Here is a 16,071-nt window from a genome sequence, read left to right on the forward strand (position 1 = left end):
TATATCTGCTTGCTCGTACATCCGGTACAGGCAAGCAGATATACTGACAGGTCTGCAGGAGACCTGCATGGCACCAGCGATCTGCTGATCGCTGGTGCAATGGTTTACAGGCTCCTGCAACATAAAATAGTAAATGCACATTTTTTGTACCTGCAAAAAGAATGTGTATTTTTTTTTTTTTGAGTAATGGTGAACTTATCCTTTACAAATGGGTACCCTCCACTCCACTGGTTCCAATGGTGAGCAAAGGCAGCTTAGACTTGAGTCAGAACCTGCAACAAAATTGAGTTGGGTTGACCACTGCCCAGCTATTCACAGGAAGTCTTGTATTTTATCAATGAATACAGAGCTTCCTCTGATTGGCTGTGGTGAAGATTGTGACGTTATCCACCCATGAAATCAGCCACTCCCAGTTACTATTTGCTGGCTCAGCTCCTAACAGTGCAGTATAGGAACCTAGAAATTCTGGACAGCTGCACTCCTGTAGCCACTTTTATTTTACAAAAATTCCTTAAAGCAGAACTCCATGAAAACAAAAAATTCTGCTCATTTTGTCCAGGGGAGCACACAAAGGCTATACTTACCCAATCTTTCGATCCTCCAGAAAACAGAGCTCCCCCACGTCCAGCTCCACGTCCAGGCAGGTCTGTTCCTGCCGTCCTCACTTCCAGAGCTGGTCTATGGGCCTGCAGGGCGGCTGGAGCAGCAAGGACCAGTCTGGTGCTCGGAGGATTGGTGGGTTAGGTAAGTATATCTCCGCTATCCAAACCCCTAGACAAAAACAAGCAGTTAACCCATGCAGTGCAGGTACAGCAATCACAGTGAAAGTATGGGGAAAAACTGGTGATGCATTTCATGCTGAACTAGTGCTTACTCATAACACATCCATATTCATAACAGCATTGTTAAGTGCTGGTTCACTGTGAAATGCATCAGCAGTTTTTTTCCCTCTACTTTCACTGTGATTACTGTTTATTTTTCTCACTAGAATGTGATACAGGAAACCCACAATCTCTCTAAATTTCCCATGCTGCGTTCAAAACACACTACATAGAAACCAATCAGCTTCTAACCTCAGCTTGTTCAGTTGAGCTTTGGCAATAAAACCTGAAAGCTGATTGGCTTCTATGCAGAACTGCACCAGATTTTGCACTCTACTTAGTAAATAAACCCCATAGTGTAAAGGCTTAAGACTTGACTTCTCACCACATCAGAGCTGCTCCATCCCGCATGACACTAAACACAGGAAGCCCAAGGAATGAAGATTTGGATAGCTTAACCATTGGATGAGGAGGCAATGATACCACCCACTGCTGCCTTCTCAGCCAATGGGTAGCTCTGTCATAAGTCCCGCCCTCCTGACATCACCCGGGATCTCCCTTGTCCCAGCCTGTTTATTTGCTGTGTGGGTAGGGCGGGAACACATGCTTTCCTGGTGGGCCTCTCAGTAGTGCGGAGGAGACAGGCTGGTCTGTGGCAAAGCGGCTACAGCAGCTGAAGGGCTACACTAGACTTGTTGCTGTGCTGTTGATGGATGCTCTGGGGGGGCTTGAACCTGATGACCCCCCTTTATCTATGCCCTTGGTCCCCCCTATACATGAGAGCCCTCCATCACATCAGAGTATCCCCATGACAGAGTCCCCCATCACATTTTAGTCTTCCCCTTACCTCCTACAGTCCTCCATCACCACAGGTTCCCCACAGGATCACAGAGCCCTCTCATCCATCTGTCATCCAAGGAAAACTGGGTCTTTTGCTCGCTGCTTTGGGAATCCAAATTGCACCTCAAGGTGCCACAGCACCCTGCTTGGGAAACACTGCTCGAACAGTTTCCTGAATCTTGCATGAAGTTCAAGAACTTTGCAGCAAACCTCAATGAAGTGTGTGTGGTGAGGATGGGGGGTTTAGAGTGGGAGGCAATCTTGTTACTCAATTCAGCCCATTTGTAGGGTTACTAGTTGTTGTCAAATGAATGCATAGGAAGGCAGGCACTGCCATAGGGAACATATACCAATGATAGAAAACACACAATAGTCCCTACTACAGATTTGCTAACAACTTTAACACACACTTACATGGCTGCTATGATTCCCTCAAATTATGTGACTTAGCTGACCAAGGAAAAGGCTATGCAATGCATAATAGGATGTTCCTTGATTTTGGCCAAAATTCCCCAATAACCCTTCCCAATATAGGTTCTCCTTATTGTTCTCTTACTAGCACTACAGCACCGCCTCTAGGTATGCCACTGGTGCAGACAATGGACCTCAGCACCGGAGATATCATTGCTCCTCTGCCTGGGCTTTTCCTATGAGGCAAGGCAGCCCCCAGGGTACAGGTAAGTCAGTAAAGGATGGAAGGGGTGAGGGTGGGATCTCAGTTCCATTGAATGTACACTGCCTTGTGGCATTGCACCCAGGGTTTCTGTCCCTCCTGCCCCCTCCCAATCCCAAACAGAAATCAGGGTGGTTTGCAGGGTATAGAACTCATGGGATGGCAGGAGACCTGAAGGGGTTTGTATCCAGCTCTACGGCAATGAGATTTCAGGCTTAGGTAATGTAATGATACAGTGAAAACTAACATAAGCAATCACCATTTTCTACACTTAAAAAATAAGTAGAATCAAGAGGTGTGGAACTTGTGGAGTGAAGTGATATCTTGTTATATAATGTTCTTGGTCTCAATTTTTAGATGTGAATTGGAGAAATGTGTCTGATTTGCAAGTCCCTCTGAAATAGCTGCACCAAGGAAGCATAGAGCTGTAAACGATGAAATATGCATGATTTTGTGAAATTCATCAGACAATGTTTTAAACATTTTGCTAATCAGAATTTAAAATTCAGCTTCAAATCACTTGACAATCCCTGCAATCAGAAACATCAGCTCATGCAATTTATTTGCAGTTTTGCCTGCTCACTTTCTGTTCTTTTTCCTTATCTAAAATAAAGAGCTTTATGATGGACCTACAATCAAATTATAATGCCCAGGTGCCATACTTGGTCCACTCAACTTATAGAATTCTGAAACACTGATCATATGGTATCTGCTGAGTGGGAGGATCTAAGTTCATGCTGAGCTGCTGATTGCACTGCTTTTCTAGACTGGCAGTTTCCTACTTCGGCAAAATCACATATACTCATTATTTGTCATTTGATCATGTGATAGGACCAAAAGGGACTTAGAGCAACAGTTTCCAAAGGTAAGGTGAGTAAAGGCTCAGCTTAAAGCCCAATCCCAGGACTTTCTCTTTTCAATAAATAGTCCCCTATGGACATGTGCAGAATGAAAATTCATTTTTCATTTTGTTTGGTATCGATTTGTTAAATTACTAATTTATTTCATTGCATTCGTAATGAAATTCGTTTCATTTAGTTTCATTTATTTCTATTTATTTTCGACCGAATTCGAAAGACAGCTATATTATTTCTATTTTATTCTATTCTATTTGCAATTCGAATTTCGGAAGACAGCTATATTCATTCTATTCTATTCTATTTTTTTCTTTCCTATTCTTTTCTATTCTATTTTATTCATTTCTATTCCATTATTTTCTATTCTATTTTGATTTATTCTATTCTTTTCAAAATGTTAATTTCGGAAGACGGCTCTATTCTTTCTATTATATTCTATTTGAAATTCAAATTTCAAAATTTTAATTTTGGATGACGGCTATGTTTATTCTATTCTATTTTTTACTATTCTAGTCTGTTTTCTTTTTTTAATGTTCTATTCTTTTCTATTCTATTTCTTTATTTTATATCCTATTCTATTATTTTATATTCTATTTTGTTTTATTCTATTCTATTCTTTTCGAAATTTGAATTTCAGAAGATGGCTCTATTCTAATACACATTGCCTTTAAAGGAAATCAGTATTAGTTAACTATTGTAATTTGGATACATGCGAATCCATGAATAACGAAAATTTTGACCGAATTTCAATTTGGAATGAAATGAACCTCACATATCTAGTCTCCTAGCATTTTTTAAAAAAAACTAATAAAACAGCTCTCATGGCAAAACTTATCTTTTCCCCCTAACTGTCCCTACAGTAATTCTGTTCCATCACAAAAGGTCCCCAGTCTTCTGAGTTAAATGACACCCATGGTTTGCTGGAGCCTACCAAAATACTTATTTTCAACAACCCAGGTTCTTAATTATCATTGCAAGCTTTCAAGCAGATAGATCCCTTGATCACTGCATAGATTAAGGATCTCTTGTTATTCCAGGCTTTTAAGATATAAAACTTAGTTATTCCAAACTATTGAGTGGCTTCTAAACTCTGAAGCCCCCTTGCCAAAAGGTAGCGATAATTTAATCTATAGTTGACTCCAGTTAACATTAACAGATGAACATACACAAAGTCATTTAATAGTCCAGAATAGCATGGTATGTATAAGAAATTAAAAAATACCCATCGAAAGTTGCATTTAAGTATATATTTTGCTGTTTATCGACGGAAGAATTTTGACTTTTTTAGAGCTTTTTTGAATCTCTGCCAGGTAAAGTCAAGGCCAGGAAAAGTGATAACACATTTTAGCGTGAAATAATTATATATTCTGCTTAGCTTTTTCACTTTCTATTAACCTGCTACAATGGACATTGACCTTCTTATCGCTAACAAAGCAGACTGGAATTGAATGAGATTACCCGTCCTCTGTTAGGAAACCATGCACAGTGTAAATAATGTAAAACTTGATACAAATAAATACATGTTTGCAAAAATAATACTGTGTAAACTGACATTTAAAGAAGAACTCTGGCCCAAACTAAATGTTTCTAATATGTCTAATTGCAAAATTATTTAAATCTTAAAATTTTTTAACAATTATATCTAAGTTTCAAAAGGTGGAGAGTGTTGCTAATGTCTTTAACCACAGTATATTTACTGTGACCGAGCATCACCTGCAGCAATGCAAATAAGCCTTGCAAGCTAACTTCTTGATCTGGGGAGACGTGCGCACACCCCCTGCTGCCCTGTGCTATGGTTGGACACAGCACAATTTTGTCAGCAAGTCCCTGCTGTTAATTTGGTAACTGTTTACAAACACAGGACTCTGTACACAGAGCTGCAATCTGGCTGTTTCTTTTTCCTGCAAAGCAGGGAAAAATAGCCTTATCTGTTAGTAAAAGCAGCACATTCTACACGCATTGTTAGGCACACAGTTAACCCTTTGATTGCCCCTAGATGTTAACCCCTTCCCAGCCTGTGTCATTAGTACAGTGACAATGTACAGTTTTATATCTATTCACTGTATTGCTGTCATTATTGATGTCAGTCAGTTAGTGCACCTCCCAGTGGGGGTCTGTTAGCACCAGATTGCCCGCCACACTATCACAGTCCCACTACAGGTCGCTGATCACTACCATTACCAGTATAGCATCCTAGCTGCATAAATTAAAGTATACTGTACAGTATATACCATAGTTTTTAGACACTATAACGTTTGCACAAACCAATTAATATACATTTATTGGAATGTTTTTTTACCAAAGACATATAGCAGAATACATTCTGGCCTAAATTTATGAGGAAATTTTATTTTTTAAAAATGTTTATTGGATGTTACTGTATGTAAAGTAGAAAATATTATTTTTTTCCAAATAAAAAATAAAAGACCAAGTCATGATCAAATACCACCAAATAAAAGTTCTATTAAAATTATATAAATCTCATTTGCATACAGTGTTGCACGATTGCGCAATTGCCAGTTAAAGTAGCACAGTGCTGAATAGCAACAAATGCCCTGGTCATGAAGGGATAAAACCTTCTGGAGGTCAAGATGTTGATTAGAAAGATTGAACACTTTGTTAGCTCATCTCGTGTAGCACTACCCCAACAGGAGCTGCTGAGTTTTGGGTACCCCTTAAGTTCTGCACAGCCAGGCCACATGCATTTTCTAGACACAAGAAACAGTCAATTGGCTTTTTTGTTTTTTTGTTTTTTATTAAGGGGATAAACTTGGATAAGGTAAAAGGGGATATGGGATGCCCAGTTTGATCGAAGAAATAGTACAATGAGAACTTTTCCTGCTCTAGCACACTTAGTAAAAAAAACGACAGATACTTGACTGCATTCCAGCTGGAACTATCACAGTCCTTAGTAGAGTAATTCCTTTTTAAGAGCTTGGTTTCCCCTCAGTGGATTTCTAGTAATGTGACAATGTGTAAAAGCTCTTGGTCCCCTTGGTGCACAGAATACCAGCCCACCTGGCTACAGTATCAAATCCCAGCACAAGGGATTGGGCAAGTTATGAACTGTCCCCTGAAGACTTGCCAGAACTTGCATCCAGCAGACTTATCTCTTCTAGGCCCTGGAGGTGTAGAGGTACTCACACTCTCCTTGTCCTGCATCTGTGGATAGAGCTGATTTCAAGCCCTCTAGCTGGGCTGGTTCTTCTGCAAGCTTTGCAGGCTCTCCTTCCCCAGTGGACTGCAGGGAAGTGGATAGTTGGGTGTAAACAGACAGTGGAGTCAGTTTACACCCATAGACCAGAGCTGGCTCTGTCTATATCTGCTTTGTAGAAACTGAGTTGACCCATGTCATATGTGTCATCTGCCCACTCTGCTATGATCAGCAGGGGATCTGTTAGTGGATTTCCTCTTGATCCCGATGTAGTCTGCCCTGTCTGAAAGTAGCCTTATTTGGTCCCTTTTAGTCTTTTAAAGGATAAGTTCATATTTTAAGAAAAACTACTAAATGTATATTTTTTTGCAGGTATTATTTGCAGGATCGCTGGCGCCATGCAGGACTCCTGCAGCACTCCTGCAGACATGTCAGTGTATTTGTGTCCTTGCACTTTGTACGGGAGAGCAGATACACACTGACAGGAAGAATCAATGAAATACCACAATGCTTATAAGCACCATGCTGTTGGAACTTGTAGTTTTCCCATTCACAGAATACTGTGAATGAGTGACACGGCCGGGTGGGTGGAGCCCCATGTGGCCACTAGCTGTCACAACAGGAGATTTTTTTTGGGTGGGGCGTTTCCTAACATGTTACACCCTCAATATGGGTGTAACATGTAACATTTTACGAAAGATCAACTTATCCTTTATATTGACTGGTAATATGGAATATATTATATTTTTGGTTATGGGTTTGGATATGCATTAAATATTTTTTAGCCCTAAACACAATACATAAATAATGAAGGTTTACACAAAACGCTATGTTTTCCCTTCAACAGAGGAGTGTTTTAAGAAGTAAGGAACTTTATGATTCATGGAAGTATGAACTATGGAAGGGTCATTGGATGCATTTGAGTTTATAATGGAAAGCCAATGTTGCTTCTTACTCGGTAAATATTCAAAGCTACCAAATAATCTTCACAGATATTTACATTACTCGGACTGGCTTTCATGCGCCAGCAGATCTATCACGGTCGTTATAATTTACATTATTTAATTACATACCACTCCTCTGCTGAAAACCTAAATATATTTACAGTTTTTCATGACACAGTTATCATGAAAAAGAATTAAACTGTTTGACACTTTAGAAAATGAAAAGCACAGCGAATTTCCAGCATGGCTTTGTCTAATTATAATGATTTAGTATGATCATTTTGAATAAAAAAGCTTATTAAATAATGCATTAATTTGTTTTCATATCTCTACCTTGGCTATCATCATGACATTCAGCCTATGTTTTATCATGGCTTCTCTGTAAGGGAGTCCACCTAATTAATTTAACTGCAGTCTAATTTTCGTTTATTATATTATCCCGTTTGCATAGTTTAAGAGTGATGTATGTGTGTCATGCTAGTTAATGTATTTTCTTGTATAAGTAATAGCCCCCTGAAGTCAATAGTATACTACTATCTTTAAAGGAAAAGTTCACCTTTAGCGACATGGTACATATTACACCCGTATTCAGGGTGTACCATGTGTGACAGTGTGGCGATCTCTCATGATATAAAAAGGATATTTCACCTGGGATTCTCAACAATGCAGGTTGAGGGGCTCCAGGGAAAGTGTTTAATACAGAGGAAACTGGTTTTTCACTTTTCTCATTTGTTTGTAAAGTCCATTTTGGGACCTGGATCCTGGAGATTTCAAAGTGATTTGGGAGGGATGAAATCTCCAATCCTCGGACCAGGTTTTGGGAATGGCCAGGAGACTGATTGGTCAGGTATGTGTGGCTCTCATCTAGAGTCAGGACCAGGGTTCTGGGTTGCACCCTCCCAAGGAGTCCATGTGGGTGCAAGGGAGCAGCCACAAGTGTGCAAGGTGGTACAGAGAAGTCTGAGAGCAGACAGGGCCCAAGCCTGTGGACTGGAGAAGCAGGAGTGCTGAGAAAGGGCGCTAACCCAGGTGCAGTGGGTTGTATGGGAAGGGTCAAGAGGACCGAGGCATGAAGAGAGAGAGCTAGGAGGCTGAATATTGTTGTTTGTATTGATGGTGGATACCCCTGCGTGGGAAACATGTTATATGGAACTTACTTTTAAATAAAATTGGGCAAAAACAACCCTTAAAAAGAAAAAAAGCGAGTGGTGGTGTGTCGTTAAAGCTCTACCCTTGATGCTAGTTCCCACACATTTAACATGTTATTAATGCAGCAGCCTCACAACCTGCCCCTCCCCCCCACTATGACAGCAGGCGGGGAATCCTCTCTTTGAACCCACTGAGCTCTGCTCCCTCATGGCCACATTACCACATTATCCATTTACATCATGAGATCCCTCTTAGTTCTCTGACACTTCTTGCATCTGAGTAACTGTGCCCATATGGAGGTGTGGGCAGACAGGTGTCAGCAGTGTTTGCAGGAGCCTTGATCATGGGTGCAATGCTTTTTAGGCTTAATGGTAAAAAAAAAATAATAAATGCACATTTTTTTACATGCAATATCATGTGCATTTATTATTTTTTGTAACAAAAGGTAAACGTAGCTTATAAACAGCATGAAAATATTAACAGGCTCATACAGCAAGGAACTGTGGAAATACAAGGGCCAGTTGTCTATGGCAAGCAATCAGATTTCAGAATACAGGTGGATTAATTCAGCAATGGTTTCGGAGTAGTTGCTATGAAACCATATGAGCATCATGCTGTGCATTTCTCCAAAAAAAAAACCCCAGCTCCATATTTAGCAATTGGCTAATGAGAGGATGGAAGTTACCTTCAAGTCTGTTAGAATATGATTTAGTTGATAGTGTAATGCTAAGTGTATTATGGATCCAAGCACAAGGTAAAGGTGCAAGGAATTTGTCATAAAGAAAAGAGCACATAAATGTGTAAAACCACATTAATGAATTAAAGTAGAACTAAAGGCATTTAAAAAAAATTGGATAGAGTAAGGGAGGGTGATAAACCCTATCAGGTTTGATTGCCAGCTGTGTTTCATAGCGGAGATTTCCCTCCACTACCTGTCCTATTTACAAAACAGGAAGTGAAAAGAAATCTTTCCAAAGTGAGGGAATCCCTGATTGTAACCAGAGCTAGTGTCCCCGTTGGAAGATTTCCCCTCTCTTACTATTACCAGAGTGATCAGAAATTGGCATTTTCTTTCATTTTCATTTTCAGGACAAATAGAAATAGTGACTCTCGCTAATGAGGCCACAGACAACAATAAAAACCTGACACATGTGCTAATCCCTCTCCACTCTATCCAAAATAAAAAAAGGTATACTTTAAAGTGGTTCTAAAAGCAAAAGATCCTTTTTATCAATGTATTCTCTGCATTAAGGAAAAAACTGTATGTTGCTCCCTAATAGCCCCCAAATTTATACTTACCTGAGCCCGATCTCAATCCAGCGATGTGCACAAGAGCGGCGGCTTTATCGGCTCTCTCCAACCTCATTGGCTCAGACACAACAATGGGAGCCATTAGCTCCCTCTGTTGTCAATCACATCCGGTGAGGAGGGAGCGGGGAGGAGGGGGTAGAGCTAAGCTGTGCTTTTTGTGTCTGTGGACACACAAAGCCAGCTCTGGAGTGAGCAAGCAGATTACTATGTGGGTACTTTGCAGAGGGGAGGAGCCAGGAGTGCTGGCAGGAGACCCAAGAAGAGGAGAATCAGGGCTGCTGTGTGCAAAACTATTGCAAAGAGCAGGTAAGTATAACAGGTTTATTTAGTTTCTTTTTTTTTAATGCCTTTAGAATAATTTTAAAGCCAACTATAGCCATTGAGTTCATCATTGTCTGTAATAAAGTAGACCTATCTACTGGGTTGTGGGCATCTTTGGTATATTCGTAATTATTTATTCATAGGCCTCCAAGTGTATCTGCATGATATTTTTCATTAGTCCCTATTCAAAGTCTCACAAACACCAGTGAACTCCACCTTGTGAAGCTTCCCATGATATGATGACAACACTGCTACACTGCTCCTGAATTCAGGGCTGCTTTGTCAACTGTTATTCAGGCTGCTTGAACTACAGAGGGATGAAAAAACATTGCAGGAGGCATGGCTATCTCTGCGGATCCACTTACCTGTAGCTGCTCAATAAACACGTGGCCACATACAATACATATTTAAAAAAACAATCAGAACTTTAAAAATATATAAATTCAAAAAATTCACATGAATATGGCTCTGCAATCTGCAAAGCTCATGCTTCCTACTGATTGGAAATCTCTAGCATGGAGCATGTTGGATCCATGCAGAGACCCTTCTCTACAGCATTCTGGCAAGGACAGACTCTTCCACTCAGCTTTTGCTGCTTTCTAAAGAAAACAAAATCTGTAAGACTTGTGCACCTTTTGTTTTGATGCTACCCTAATGTATATATCTGATTTGAACTGGAAATTAATTTAAGCTAAGTAAAAACAATGAATAATGTAATTTTAAAATACAATGCTACCTCAGGAACCGGTAAAGAGAAGTTTGTAACAGGGCGTCAGGATTCTATAGTTACATCTGGAAGTTTCGGCAGGCACCACTTGATGTCACTGCCCTAGTTTTCCCCTTGTAGCAGTCTGTTGGGCTTCTTTTCTGGTAGCCCCACCCAGGGACTGAGGAGTAAAGTGGTTTAATGAGATGAAGAACAAGAAGCAGCAGGAGCAAGACCAACATGTGAGGGGTGAGTTCAGAGTTCTCCCTCAGTATAAGAACAGGAGGAAGGACTTTCTGTAGAGGATGATTTCTTGGAAGCAGGGGCATAGGGCAGGAAGATGTAGCTGGTAAAGTGATTGTAAATCTTTGCATTTTATTTTTTTTTAAATGATAAACATGTTATGCTTACCTGTTCTGTGCAATGGTTTTTCACAAAGCAACCCCGATCCTCCTCTTCTTGGGACGCCCACCGCTGTTGTCTGCTCCTCCCTCCTGAGTGCCCCCATAGCAAACCACTTTCTATGGGGGCATTTGTGTGGTTTTGTTCCCGAGCTGGCTCTGTGGGTCCATTATTCAATGTCCACACATTGGCTCGCCCCACTCTCTCCTTACTGGCTCTGAATGACAGCAGCAGGAGCCAACGGCTCCCACTGCTGCCTCTCTGTCCAGTGAGGAGTGAGAGAGATGAGAGAACCTCTGCTATTGTACACATCAATGGATCAAGATCAGGTTCAGGTAAGTATAAGGGGGGCAGAGCAGCTCACTGAAGGTGGTGACAGGAAGTGCTGCCCCCAAAGAAGCATGGGCTGATAACTGTGTAGTTGCCTGACGATCCAAGATGATGAGACACCTGATGAAGACAGGACAGGGCAGGGATGCCGTGAGGCTAGATGACACTTTAGATGTTCAGATGGACCTTAATAGCAGGGCTGAGCAGGAAGCATAGTCCAAAGCCAGGGTCAGGACCGTACACAGTAGGTCAGTCAGGAACAAGAGTAGGACCAAGGTCAAGATCAAGCCAGGGTCATACACAGGAAAGCAGGCAGTAGCAGAGTCCATGAGAGCAAACTGAGTTTAGAGCCATGAGAGAAGCTAGACAGGTCAGGAAGCAAGCCGGGTTGGTAATAGGAAATCCAAGAAGACTGCATTCACAGGATACAGGGGATTGACGATCATCTAGCAACTTATGAGCAAGGCTGCTGTCCTTATAAAGGCCATTTGGCACTAGTAACTATTGTGCTTTGTGTGCGCTGGCCAATGTTCATAGGTGCGCACCTAGGCAATGTTACACAATGTCTGCACACATTACTGCACAAATTAGAGTGGTCATGTTGGGAACTGGCACATATGCCAAGTCTTCTCCAGTTAGTCCTGTGGCAGATAGAGTACCTTTAATTCGACTGTGAATTAGTATCAGGGAATAGACACAAGACTGTTCAGTGGTAAAATAAAGTGTTACTAAACCCAGGAACCTGCATTCACTATACCTGGTCTCCCACAGTACACAGAACATGAAAATGCAATTATTTTAGTAAATATAAATTGCTAAATACCTTTTCTTATCAGCAGTTAGAGCAGTCTTGTAACTTCTATCAGTGTTCAGCAGAGCTTTCGTTAAAGCTTGAAGGAGGAGTCTTCATTCTCCCCTGACTGTGCTATAAGGCTGCATAACCCCTGACACTCTGTCTGGACAGTGCTGATTCGTCCTGTGCTGATCACATGCACTCTCCCAAGAAAAAAAAACCCTCTAGCAATACTCAACAAACTGAGCATGTGCAGCTTGCCCCCAAAGGCTCTGTTCTATCAGCAGATGGATTGGAGACATTAGAAGAAAGGGAGGATCAGAGAAGACAGGATCAAACAACCTTTTTACACAATGCAGTGGATTTACCTCGTAGGATCCACAGTGAGTAAAACAAGCATGCTTTACTGCCTATACAGACTGATTTTACTGTTTTGGGTTTAGTAACACTTTAACTCAATGTATTGGTATGGGATAGAGCAATTGGTGGTTTGAGCATAAATGGGCATACAGAAGGTAGGATCAGACAACACAATATAATAACTATGTCAAATAAACTTCTGATCTACTAGACTGGAATTAGCTCATGAATCAGCAAAGTCAGCAGTAAACAGTGCATATAAGCATTAACTGAAATGTGAATAATAATAATATAACCAGTCTAGAGTGCACTCAAGGAGAATGGCTAGGGTATGGTCCATTGTCTTCTGAGATGTACCTATTAGCATAAGCAATAGGGGAAGGTCTCTGTGTAGCAGCTGTAAAGGGATAGTCTACAGTCCTATCTCTTCCTATCTCTTCAGCCAGCTAGCGTTGGGACCCAGTTGTACTGTTGGACAACATGATAACAGACCCAGTCAAGCCTACAGGCAGCAATAAGGTTACTAGATGGCTTTATGGTCGGTTCCTAAAGGGCTTAGTCTCTCTAGTAGCAGACAGTACATCCCCACAACAGCGGTTAACCAGTGCTAATGATAATGCATCTCCCCATCTGGTCACACACAGCGATTAGTCCACTCTCTGCTCTGCACACAGGTGACTTTGGTTGTCAGTACCCCTGAACTCAGCGCTCCGATTTCCACTCAGGTTGCTGATATACAGCAGTGGTCATGCACACTGGACGGTGATGTGCACACTCCTCATGGCAAGAGGAAGCTGTGTCCTGTACAGCTTGAGAAAATACAGCTTTTCCCCTCTTCCTGGCAATCTCCCTCTGGGAAATGCAGTTCAAATACTCTTAATTAAAGTGGAGTCTCAATCCACTGGACTACAGTTCCCACAGTGCAGTACTGCCTGACTTGCTGATGTAATTGTTAACCAGTTCAGCACCACAGGGCAGCAGCTACAGAGAGCAGCTGCAGCCAGTGTTTCTCTTACTCTCCATTCTTAGCCAAGCATCTGGCTACGCAATCATACTTCATCACTGGGGCAGACCTGCCCTTCACATCTGACATAGTCTTCTCTGTAGGCCACTAGCTAGGCGGTTCTACAAACTGACAGCTTGCTAATTAATTACATTGTCTTGTGGCAAGCAACCCATATAACTATTCCCCTCTCAGATCTGCTGCTAGATTTATATTAAGTATCAAGGGATTATAAAACATGAGCCCACCAGTACTTTATAATATGTTATATAGGGCCTTCCTGTATGATAAATATAGCCCTGTTTAACTGCAATTACATAGTAATTTCCTGTATGACTCAAGCATGTCACATTCGAAGTGGTCATGCCCTTGAAGTAGGGCAATCCACTGTCTGTGAAGTATGAGAAATTCCATAAATAGTACAGTATGCGAAGCAAAGGTACTGAAAGCCGTACATCCATCAAGATCAGCCTTTGTTAAACACTAACTGATCAAGATACTTATCCCATCTGAATAGGTATATTGATCCTATTTAAGACAACAAAAAGATATGGGCACCATCAGCTGAATTAGGCAGGAAATTCCATAGATATCATGGAGAACAATGTCAAGGGGTGAAAAAATGCTTGGACAGCAATGCGGAGAACAATGGATGACATTCAAGTTCACCACAGAATTAAAGTGCATGTCTTGCAAGCCATAGACAAAATGAGGCGGAAAAAAAAAATCACTAATATTCAGTTTTACCCAGCCTGGTAGGGTAGAGACAATGATCCAAAGCTTTTAACTCAGTTATTGCCTTAAAGAGGAACTACATTTTTTATGATTTATTTTTAATGTGCTTGTTGAACCAACAATAATATAAATGCATTATTGCTATTATAGGATATGTGTACGTAAAGTCAGGAATATTTTCTTATTGATTGTGTACTTCCTGTTCAGTAGTGATTCACGTGACTATGCCTTGCTGATGCACTTAAAGAAGAATTTTGGGATAGGCAAAAAAATCACCCATTAGTACACCCCACTACAGAAAAAACTAAACAGTTAATGACATTTTGAAAATCCTTACCATTTAAGAGAAAAGTCTAACTGAGTTTTCATGAGCTCATCTCTGTAATTCAAAAGATAACAGATCTGCTCTGCCAAGGAGGAGGTGTAAGAGATTGGATTACATCATATCCTCTCCTCTCTCTCTGCAGCAAAAAGGAAACTACAGTTCCCATCAACCACAGGGAATTGTAGTGAATGTGGGTGGGTACACTAGGCCTGTAAATGTTGAATGTAAAAAAAAACCAAAAATATTCCTGCGCCAATCAAAAACAATAAATCACCCTTCTAAATTGCTGCTGTGCAAAAAATGTGTAAAAACACAAACAGTAAATTATATAAATAAACAGCGCAACATAGACCTCACTTCACACCCCAATAAATCACACAATATGAATGTCCATTATTAAATCATACGTGTATACAGTGGGGCAAAAAAGTATTTAGTCAGCCACCAACTGTGCAAGTTCTCCCACTTAAAAAGATGAGAGAGGCCTGTAATTGGCATCATAGGTAGACCTCAACTATGAGAGACAAAATGAGAAAAAAAATCCAGACAATCACATTGGCTGATTTGGAAAGAATTTATTTGCAAATTATGGTGGAAAATAAGTATTTGGTCACCTACAAACAAGCAAGATTTCTGGCTCTCACAGACCTGTACCTTCTTCTTTAAGAGGCTCCTCTGTCCTGCACTCATTACCTGTATCAATGGCACCTGTTTGAACTTGTTATCAGTATAAAAGACACCTGTCCACAACCTCAAACAGTCACACTCCAAACTCCACTATGGTGAAGACCAAAGAGCTGTCAAAGGACACCAGAAACAAAATTGTAGACCTGCATCAGGCTGGGAAGACTGAATCTGCAATAGGCAAGCAGCTTGGTGTGAACAAATCAACTGTGGGAACAATAATTAGAAAATGGAAGACATACAAGACCACTGATAATCTCCCTCGATCTGGGGCTCCACGCAAGATCTCACCCCGTGGGGTCAAAATGATCACAAGAACGGTGAGCAAAAATTCCAGGACCACACGGGGGGACCTAGTGAATGACCTGCAGAGAGCTGGGACCAACGTAACAAAGGCTACCATCAGTAACATACTACGCCGCCAGGGACTCAGATCCTGCAGTGCCAGACGTGTCCCCCTGCTAAAGCCAGTACATGTCCGGGCCCGTCTGAAGTTTGCTAGAGAGCATTTGGATGATCCAGAAGAGGATTGGGAGAATGTCAAATGGTCAGATGAAACCAAAATAGAACTGTTTGGTAGAAACACAACTGTTGTGTTTGGAGGAGAGAGAATGCTGAGTTGCATCCAAAGAACACCATACCTACTGTGAAGCATGGGGGTGG

Source organism: Staurois parvus, unplaced genomic scaffold (assembly GCF_062004578.1).
Source record: "Staurois parvus isolate SC_StPar_1 unplaced genomic scaffold, SC_StPar_1.0 ptg000061l, whole genome shotgun sequence".
NCBI classification, from domain to species: domain Eukaryota; kingdom Metazoa; phylum Chordata; class Amphibia; order Anura; family Ranidae; genus Staurois; species Staurois parvus.